The following is a 9,337-nucleotide window of genomic DNA, read 5'->3' as shown; positions in this document are numbered from 1 at the left end:
AGGAACCCCCACTAGTATCCATGAGGATGTGGTTCCATCCCTGGCCTCACGCAGTGGGTTAAGGATCACGCGTTGCTGTGGCCTAGGCTGATTTGACCCCTAGCCTGGGAACTTCCATATGCAACGGGTGTGGCCCTATAAAGACAAAAAACAAAGCTCCCTATTTCCCCCACCTGCCAGACGCTGGTAGCCACAATAATATCATTATATTGAATAATATTATTATATTGAATAATAGCACAATAATATGCTATTATGTATAAGTCTATTAATAATATACCACCACTATTATTATACCTAATAATAACATTATAATATAATAATAATAATAATATTAATAATAATAAATTTCTCAGTACTGTACCAGTAAGTTGGACGTCTACCCCTTCAAACAAAAAGCAGTGAGGGAATTGAGAGACTAGAGTCCTTCAGGAGTCTGCGCGCCAGACACTGGAACCAATGTGATCACTCATTGGGTGCAGGTTCTGACAGTCAAATATGCTCCACCAATGACCGGAGGGCTGACAGCCCTTTGCACAGGAAGTGAGAGCTGGAGGGGGCGGGGCTTATGCCTCAGCTGTGGGAGGGAGGTGAGGCGTCTGGAGGTGGGGGTGGGGTTGAGGGGCTTCGGCTGTGGTAGTTGGAAACCTTGGAGCTTCCCGGGTGAAATTCGGAGCTGGCCCCGTATACATGGGGCGAGGAGGAACCAAGGAAAATGGCAGTCCCGCCAGCTGGGAGGTGGCGGTTTTAACAAGCAAGGGAACTTAACGAACGACGATGCCCGAGGATGCTGCAACGTGAGGTTATCTCCACACCTGCCGCCAGAATATTCAGAGTTTGTAGAGGGGCCTTAACGCGGCTCAGTCAGATGTTCTCCACAACGCATAACCTGTCAAGGCTCTGCCCTTGAAATGGCTCCCAGTGCAGGAATAGCATGTTAACAAGGATAGGAGCGGGGTGAGGAGCCTCCATAGCCCAGGTCTGGCTGGTGGGTCACCCCAGGGTCACGTCTTCTCCATGACCTCCTCCAACGCGCTGGAAGCACAGCTTAAGAAGCAGCCTCTGCAGGGCCGAGCTGGCCAAATGCAGCGAAAAGGAGACGGAAGCTGAAGACTAAACTGGAATTTTTGCTCAGTCTGATTCACTGAACTGTACTCCGTTGTGCTTCTTATTCTGGCTGGAGGCTTCTCTTCAGTTTTTAACACCCGGAGTCACCAGAAGCTACCCATGGCTCCACGAGGGAGGAGAACAGAGTCGAGAGCTGGGGAGCTTGATTCTACTATACCATTTGGGCTCCTGAGTCCTACTATACCTGAACCCAGTTCTACCCCTGGACTCTTGAGACACGTGAAACAATGCATTCACTGTTCTCTGAACTGATTCCAGCTGCTTTTCTGTTGCTTTGCAATGGAAAGAGACCTGGCCAGTACCACCAACAAAATCAGCAGGCAAGAGCCAGATGCTGCTGACTATCTTTAAACATTTGCCACAATCCAAAACTTAAAAGGAAAAGAAAATCCAAGGGCTGGGGACTCTGAGCACATGACCTGGAGAATCACTCTGAACCAAGCAGGAGTGTGGACTGCTGAGCTGCAGTCAGCAATCTGAATCCAGGCAGGGCTGGGCCAGGAGGGGAAGGAGGGACCACAGACTGGCAGTCAGGAATGGCAGTGGCGTAAATCAAGGCTCCGGGACTGGTATGTGTGTTTCCTTGGAGGAGGAAGCATAGAGCAGTCAATGCCTGATGGATGAGAAGGACTCAGCCTGAGTCTGAGGGTCCCTGATTGTTCCAGAGTTTGTTTTTTTGCAATGAGGTTCTTGTTGAAAAGGTGGTAGAAAAGAGAAATTAAAAAAACTAAGGTTTATTTTCCAGTTGGGTTTTGTACTAGCCATGGTTTCATTTGTTGAGCCCCTTCATGGTGCTGGATATTCTGCTTCTTTCACATGTGGTATTTACTCCTTCCAATCAGGGCTGTACTATACAACTGTTTATATCAGGTACCAACTCCTGGGTGAACAGCATCCCTTGGAAATGTGCCGTGTGCAACCTTTGCAGCAGTGCGGTTCTGTCCTTTTTCCAACAAACTGTAAGTTAGGTAGTGTTATATCCCTGTTTTTTATTTATTTAGTTAGTTTATTTTTTCATTTTTAGGGCCATACCCACGGCATATGGAGGTTCCCAGGCTAGGGGTTGAATCGGAGCTAAGCTACCAGCCTATGCCACAGCCACAGCAATGCCAGATCTGAGCTGTGTCTGCAACTACACCGCAGCTCACGGCAATGCCAGATCCTTAACCCACTGAGCAAGATGGGTTAAGGGATGGAACCCGCATCCTCATGGATCCTAGTTGGGTTCGTTAACCACTGAGCCATGAAGGGAATGCCTCCCTGTTTTTTAATAAATGGGAGACTAGACACAGAGAGCATAAGCAAGTTGCGTGAGGTAACATAGCTTGTTGGTGGGAGAATTCTAACTCAAACCCAGGTCAAGATAACTTATTTTCCATTATATCACTTAGCTCTAGGGTAAATTTATTTGCTTCTCATATCTCAAACTTACTTGGACTATGGACCACTGCTATCATATTATTCATCTTGATACCCCCAGCCCTTAGCACGTATGTGTATTCACTGGGCATTTGGCAAGTTCTTGTTGAACTGAACAGGCAGTGAATGGAGTGGTAGGGCTCCATGAAGAAAACCACATCCAGGGGCTGGACAGAGGAAAATGAATTTAGAGAAATGGGTGTTTTCTGGTTCCTAGCAGAAATAAATCCAGCAATAGGTTTTGAGGTTGGTGATGAAAGAGCTGATTTTTTTTTTTTTTGTCTTTTTAGGGCCACACCCACAGCATATGGAAGTTCCCAGGCTAGGGGTCAAGTCAGAGCTATAGCTGCCGGCCTACCTCACAGCCATATCAACTAGGGATCCAAGCCGCATCTACGACCTACACCACAGCTCATGACAACGCTGGATCCCTAACCCACTGAGCAAGGCCAGGGATCGAACCTGTGTCCTCATGGATGCTGGTTAGATTTGTTTCCACTGAGACATGATGGGAAATCTGAAAGATCTGATTTCTGAAGACATCACCAAAACCTGAGTACTTTCTGGGAATGTCTGGTGTTTTAATGGAGTACACAGCCAGGCCCACCTGGCTACATAGTAGAGATTTGTTTATCACTGGTGTATCCTTCCCTGTCCCTAAAATACAGTAGGGACTCAACCATGGCTGTAGGATAGGATTCAAAAAGAATCACACCATTGTTAAGTGCTTCTTTGAGATGCTCAGCTGGGAGAAGATGGGGCTGGTGATTGCAAGTTAACCTGAAGATAGAAAAATCTGGTTGTAAGACACTAAAGGGATTTGCCGTTTCTTTCTGGAATTGGCCTTCAGGTGGGGCTCTGACCTGTACATTGTTTTAAGTAAACTTGAATTAAAAGCAAACATTTAAAAGTTACAATAATTTACATTAAAAACACTGATTTTGAGCTTCTCTTAAAAATCAGAACATGGCCCACATTCCAGTAATCAGCTGGATGTGTGAAGCAGCTGCCCCCTTTAGACAGAGCATGGGCTGTCCAGTTCACCACAATTCTCACTCTACCTATTGTGCTAGGCCCAGACTGCTTCCCTTATTTCTGCTACTAACTGGTCCTTATAGTTGTTTGAGTTTGTGATTCTTATTTTGGAGTCTAGGCTGAAAGACCAGCCATTATTGATTTTTTATTAAAGCTTGGTTTTTTTAATCACCTAAAGAAAGAATCACAAAGATTCAATAGTTTCTCATCCCTTTTTATCCAAATGAAAGTTAAGTCAATTGTCTGGAGTCATATGGCAGGACAGTGCTGGTCCTAGAGAGTCTGGTGTCTTTCTCCTTGTGGACCATGAGAACAGCTCCTGGTGCTCTTTTTGACTTGGCCACCAGGGAACTCAGCCACATTTTCAGATCCAGTTTAGGAACTGACCTTCTGGCCTGTATGTATATCTTTACTCTACCTTCCATCTTGCTCTATTCCTGTCTTTCCCTCTTATTCTAAATTATTCTTCTCTAGTTCCAATTTCAGTTTATATTCTATAATTTTGTCATTAATATTTCGTGAAGTCTATTGTAAGTTCTACATGGATGGTGAGTGAGTAAACAAAATGTAATGAATTATAAAAATCCAAGAAGGACCTGAGTCACACACCAAACTTCATGCTAGGTGATTTGTCATAGACTCAGGCTGTGCCGCAAAACAATTGCCAGGGTTTTGTATTTGTACTTTTTAGCTCTTTGCCAACAATGCATTTTGCTTTCCTGACATTGAAGTGGCCCAGACTGATGGCTACACCCTAGAGTGGCTCTGAGGGGTCGGTCTAGTGTAAGGAGGGTGTCGGCAGAGTCTGTCCTCAGACAGGCTTTGGGAGTCAAGTCGGGGTGGGGGCAGCTTCACTAACTGCCTGGCATCTGAGTCTTGGTTAGAGACAGAATTCCAGGCTTTGCTGATTTCTGTCCTGTCTCCTGCTGTCCCACCAGTGTGGCCATTCCTGCAGAGATCTAGAGAGAAAATTTCCACCCAGGAGTTTCTGGTTTGTTTGATTTTGAACTTGTTCCCTCATATCTCTTTCCTCACCTCACCCCACTGGTCCATGTGTTTTTTTTGTTTTTGTTTTTGTTTTTTGTTTTTTTTAATGGCTGGACTTGCAGCATATGGAAGTCCCTGAGCCTGCGATTGAATCCAAGCCATGGCTCTGCTGAGCAGCCATGCAGTGCCAGATTCTTTAACCGATTATACCTGGCCAGGGATCAAATCCTTGCCTCTACAGTAGCCCGAGCTGCTGCAGTTAGGTTCTCAATCCACTGTGCCACAGTGGGAAGTCCCCATGGATATTTTTTTTAAAAAACAGTTGTGAGGCAAAATCAAATCCCAATATTCAAAATAGAGGAGCTGCTTTTATTATTTTAGCTCTTTCAGGGTAAGGAAGGGAACTCACATTTTTGGAGCTTATTCTGTACCAGCCAGTGTGCTGTGTTCTTAGTTTTAGAGCCTTCTTTTTATTTCAGAATAACTTTCAAATGGAATATGCATGGTCTGATCCTGGCTGACTTTTTTTTTTTTTTTTTTGGTCTCTTTAAGGTGGTGCTCATGGTATGTAGAGGTTCCCAGGCTAGGGGTCAAATTGGAGCTATAGCTGCCAGCCTGTACCACAGGCACAGCAATACCAGATCCGAGCTGTGTCTGAGACCTACACCACAGCTCATGGCAATGCTGGGTCCTTAACCCACTGAGCAAGACAGGGATGAGACCTGCGTCCTCGTGGATGCTAGTCGGGTTTGTTAACCACTGAGCCATGATGAGAACTCCCTGGCTGACTTCTTTAACTGCCTCTCCCTTCCATGCTTCCTCCAGTCGTACTGGCCTCGCCTAACCCCACCTCCATCCACAGCCTCCCAGTACACGCCCAGTTCTCCCAGCCTTTCTGACTTTGCACGTGCCACTCAGTATCAGGAAGGCTTGTCCCTCCTGGTCTTTGCTTGGCTGACTCCTTTACACCCCAGGTCTCAGCTGAAATATCCTTTGAGGCCTTCTCTAACTGACATAGATGATTATCTTTTTTTTTTTTTCTTTCCTTTTTTAGTGCCGCACCCATGGCATATAGAAGGCCCAGGCTAGGGTCAAATAGGAGCTGCAACTGCCGGCCACAGCCACAGCAATGCAAGATCTGAGCCACACCTGTGATCTACACCATAGCTCACAGCAACACCATTTCCTTAACCCACTGATCAAGGCCAGGGATTGAACCTGAGTCCTCCTGGATACTAGTTGAATTCATTACCGATGAGCCATGGCGGGAACTCCTGAAGTAGATGATGATCTCATAGAAACCTCTTTCTTCCTTTCTTCCTTATTCTTCAACTCTTTTAATACTTTTTGTACTTGATTTTTTTTTTTTTACAAATGTGTTTCTTTCATTATACCATAAGTCTGTTTCTTCTATTATAAATTTCATGATGTGTGAACTCTTGTGTGTCTTGTGTTCTGTTATGTCCCAGTTGTCTAGCCCATAGTAGGTTCTTAATAAAAATTTGCTGAATGGACTGAATCCCATTATTTGAGTGTTATCATTATCGTAATTATTACAGCTACACTCACCAGGTGCTGACTCTGTGCCAGGCACGTGGTTATTTTTCTATAACTAGTATCTTTATTTACTTCTACAGTGATCCCAGTGGGGTGAATTTATTATCCTTATTCCTCTGAAGAGGAAACTGAGGTTCAGGTCCTTGCTCAGGGCCACCCTTTAGTGATAGAGCTGGAATTCAAACTCAGGTTTTCTAATGCCAAAGCTGGGTTCCTCCCACTCTGCCCCTGAGTTCTTCTCCAGAGGAGGAGCCCTTGTATTGCCGTGGCTTACTGTTTGACATTTACTGAGGCAAGTGAGGCCTGGGGAAGAAGAGCAGAAGGGACAGATTTACCAGGTAGGAAGCCACTTTTTTTTTTTTTTTTTTTTTTAGGGCCGCACTTGTGGCATATGGAAATTCTCAGGCTTGGGGTCCAATCAAAGCTATAGATAGCTGCCGGCCTACACCACAGCCACAGCAACGCCAGATCCGAGCTGCGTCTGTGATCTGTGACGCAACTTGTGGTAACACTGGATCTGTAACCCACTGAGCAAAGCCAGGGATTGAACCTGCGTCATCATAGATACTAGTTGGGTTCTTAACCTGCTGAGCCACAATGGGAACTCCCAGGAAGCCACTTTGGATGTTACCTGGGAAGGTGGATGGGAAGTGGGGGCAGGGAGCTTGTCTGCGTAGCAGTACTTGTAGGGGTACAGAGAGAGGGAGAGAGTGAGGAAGGGAGAGGGAGAGAGAGGGAGGGAGAGAGAGAGAGACAGAGAATTCTTCTTTTTATAAGGACTCAGTTCCATCCAATTAGGGTCTCATTTAACCTTATATACCTCCTAAAGACCTTTTCTCCAGATACAGTTGCACTGAGGTTAGAGCTTTAGCAGTATGAATTTTGGTGGGGAGACACAATTCAGCCCATAGCAATTCCCCAGAAGGCTTTGGGGCCAGACAAGCATAGCTCCAAATCCTGCCTGGCCCTTTCCTAACAGTTGGACCCTACTTTTCTGGGTCTCATTTCCCTTCTCTGTGAATTGGAAATACCATGATCCACCCTGCGTGCTTTTCAAGACACTAAGGAAAAGATGTAAATTGTGTGGAAATGCAGTTGTTTTTACTTGTACTACTTATTGTCATTATCTCTATTCTCGAGCAGGCCGACTGTAATTTTTCTCTCTCTCTTCCCACCCTTGAGTTGTTTGGAAGTTATTTTTAAAAGCCTTTGAAATGTCCTTTTCTGTATTTGGCAAAAGCAGAATGGAAATTGATAGCGTTGTCACCGCCGGTGTTCCCCTCCCCCTGGCTGCCTGGCTGGGGGAACAGCTCTGGCCAAACACGGAGGTTTCTGTTGAAGCGGCTTGTTTGTTACTGTGTACATGTATCCTGTAAGACCTGACCAGCTCTTCTTTAAAGCAATTTCTCCTTTTCTTGTTCCTCCTCTTGTCTTGCCAACATCAGGTCCTCTGTGTCACAGCTGGATTCAGAAATCCAGGCAGCAGGAATTGGACCCCAATCTGGCCCCTTCCAGCTGAAAAGCCCTCTAGTGGCTTCTTCTTGCCTTAGAATAACATCCAAATTCTTTATCATCCCCAGAGGCCCTCTGTTGTCCTCCTGTCACTCCTTTCTCCTTCACTCAGCCCCTCTCTCTGCTCCTCAAATGCCCTGCATTCTTTCCAGCCCCAGGGCCTTTGCGTGGGCTCTTCTCTCTGCCTGGAATTCTAGTCCCCTCTTGTTACGGATGGCTCCTTCGTTGACATCTCTGCTCAAGCGTTACCTTCTTAGAGGGCCCATCCCTGACCCACCAATTGAGAACAAATCTCCTTTGTCATAGTTGTGCATAACCTCAGTTGGGATTACCAGAGAAAAACACATGCCCAGTTACATTTGAATTTTAGATAAACATCAAATAATTTCCTCGTATTATGTGGGACATACTGTACCCAAACTTATTCGTTGTTATCTGAATTTCAGCTTTAACTGTGTGTCCTGTATTTTATTTACTAAATCTGTCAGCTCTACCCTCAAGATCCCGTTGAACAAATGACTGAAGTTCTCAGTATGGAGCCTGGCTCACAGCACGCACTGAGTACATGCTCGCCATCGTCTTCATCCTCCTCCTCCTTCAGTTGCTTCTTGGAAGTCAGTCTCTCTGCTCCCTCTTTCCTCTTTGGAGGTGGACAAGAAAATGTTTTCTATCAGCGGGCCATCGCCTGGCTCTTTAGAATAGCATAAAATATTCTCTGCTGCAGCTTTGGAATCTGATCGTGGTGGTGTTTGGCAGGGAGATGCAGTGAGTTATCACAGAGCGTTCCCTCCAGCACTGGGTCATGCAAATATTTATTGCAAGCGTTAAATAATAAATGGAACAGCCTGCCCAATGGTAAATCTGTCATGTTTGGTTTCAGCCAGGAGTTGTGATGCCTCCGGAATTGCTGCCCATTCTGCTGCCTCCGCCTGCCCTCCAGAGGGGCAAGGCAAACAGCCGGCTCTCCGGGGCGGAATCAACGGGCCTGATTAGACACCTGGACGCCAGAGGGGGCGGCGGGGATGCTCAGCCAGGCATGGAAACTGGCAGGTAAGGCCAGGCCATGGCCCAGAAGCCGAGCCGCTAGATGAGATGCTGGGCAGGCCTGGACCAGGCAACTGTGCTGCCACCGCGGTTCTCATCCACGTCTTGAGTCATCTTCAGTATTTCCCCTGATGCCCATGTCAGCTTGTCTCTGACTGACTGGCCAGAGCTGGCCAGCTTCTCAAAGAGGAGTTAACATTCTGCTGAGTGCTGGGGGAATGAGACAGGAATGGGTGGGTTAGACACTCAGATGCAGTGATGTTTCCTGAGCCCCGGATGTGGTACATGCCCCCTGCACACAATCTTCCATTTAGCCCTGGCCTTACAATGTGGAGCTCAAACATGTGGGTTCATGAGCCAGAATGATCTGAGTTGGGATCCTCCCTGCACCCACATGTGGTACGACCTTGGGCTAAGCCACGTAACCTCTCAGAGCCACAGTTTCTTGAACTATAAGGTCAGGAATGATGGTTCTACCTCCAGCGGTTGTGCAGCAATGACATGAGATCATGGAGGTGAAGGACTTCCCACTGTGCCTGGGACCTGGTGAGTGGTCACCAAATGCTAACTAATGGTTAATAATGGTCCAGAGAGGAAAATGACTTGCCTGCATGCTCAGATACAGCTGCCCCAGTCAATCACACAGGGTAAGTCA

This window comes from Phacochoerus africanus, chromosome 5, assembly GCF_016906955.1.
Source record: "Phacochoerus africanus isolate WHEZ1 chromosome 5, ROS_Pafr_v1, whole genome shotgun sequence".
NCBI classification, from domain to species: Eukaryota; Metazoa; Chordata; class Mammalia; order Artiodactyla; family Suidae; genus Phacochoerus; species Phacochoerus africanus.
The sequence above is the reverse complement of the archived record's forward strand: the minus strand, read 5'-3'. Positions refer to the sequence as shown.